Here is a 1,672-nt window from a genome sequence, read left to right on the forward strand (position 1 = left end):
ATATATATATATATATATACATATCTATGTGCTCTTTTACTCTTTTACACGTTTCAATCATTTGCTTGTAGCCATGCTGGACCACAAATATTTAGTCGAACAATTCGACTGCAGGATAGGTACGGTTAAGTTTCAATGAATATAAACGCATACATATGTACATATATGTATGAATGTATGTGAAAATATATTTAGATATATGCCTGTGTATATACATATACATGTATATATATGCTTATATATGCATATATATGTTTGTACGTATGCCTATATATCTCAGTCCTTGTATTATTACTTGTTACGTCGTATATACACACACACACACACATACATACATATATATATATATATACACACACCTATAGATGTGTGTGTGTGTGTGTGTGTGTGTGTGTGTGTGTGTGTGTGCGTATATGTGACGTGATGTCTGCATTTTTTGTTTGCATCGTCAGTTCATTTGTATGGAATGACTACGAGAGCATAATTTTATCCGTCATCAAAATTTGGTTCCCCAGTGAAAAAAACAAAAGAAACAGCATTACAAACTTATAATGAGATTGTATGATGAGTGAATAGTAAACCATAGACCTCTGCACTGGAAATCTTCCCACATACACACAAGTATACACACAATTACATTCTTATGCATTTATATATATATATATATATATATATATATATATATATATATACATATACATATATGTGTATGTATCCATATAATTATACATACATGCACACACACATATATACGTATATGCATGTATGCGTCTATATATATATAATTATACATAAACACAAACATATATACGTATGTGTACGCATGAATGTATATATGACCGTATATATATTAATATATTTATATATATATATATGTATATATATAAATACACATATGTGTATATGTGTATATATATATTTGCGTGTGTGTGTATATATGTGTGTGTGTGAGCGTATATATACCTATATAAACATATAAATTCATACAAAAATATTTAATCTAATATGAACTTAGTTTCGTTGATATCATTAAAACCAAAGTTTTAATATTCGCATATGGGAAAACATTGTATTGTGTTTTGTTCTTTTCCTCCATGTCTTTATTTAGTTCTTTAGTTTCGTACTTCTATAAAAAGCTTTCGTAGTTTCGAATTGTAGCTTTGTTGTTTTTCTTTTGTTTCAATTAGAAATTTTTGGTATTTTTACAACAAAGATTTTAGTAAGGAGAATTATGTGAACTGTTGATGTCTGGCTGAACGATATATTCCAAATCTCTTTAACTCCATCTCTCTCTCTCTCTCTATCTCTCTATATGTAATCAAACTCACACACACGCGCACGCACACACACACACACACACACACACGTACACACACACAAACACACAAGTACACATACACATAAACACAAGTCCATACATATAAGCATATATATATATATATATAGTGAGAGAGAGAGATTGTTATATATCCTTACGTTTGTGTATATACTTGCGCATATATATACACATGCACATAACATACACATACATACTTATATATATATGGTTACATTGCACCGCAAGATCATTTGTTTCTCGACCGGCACTTAATCTGATTAAAATGGCGTGTGGGAATATGTGTGTATGTTGGCTAAACATATATATATATATATATATATATATATATATATA

This window comes from Octopus bimaculoides, chromosome 24 (genome assembly GCF_001194135.2).
Source record: "Octopus bimaculoides isolate UCB-OBI-ISO-001 chromosome 24, ASM119413v2, whole genome shotgun sequence".
Taxonomy (NCBI): domain Eukaryota; kingdom Metazoa; phylum Mollusca; class Cephalopoda; order Octopoda; family Octopodidae; genus Octopus; species Octopus bimaculoides.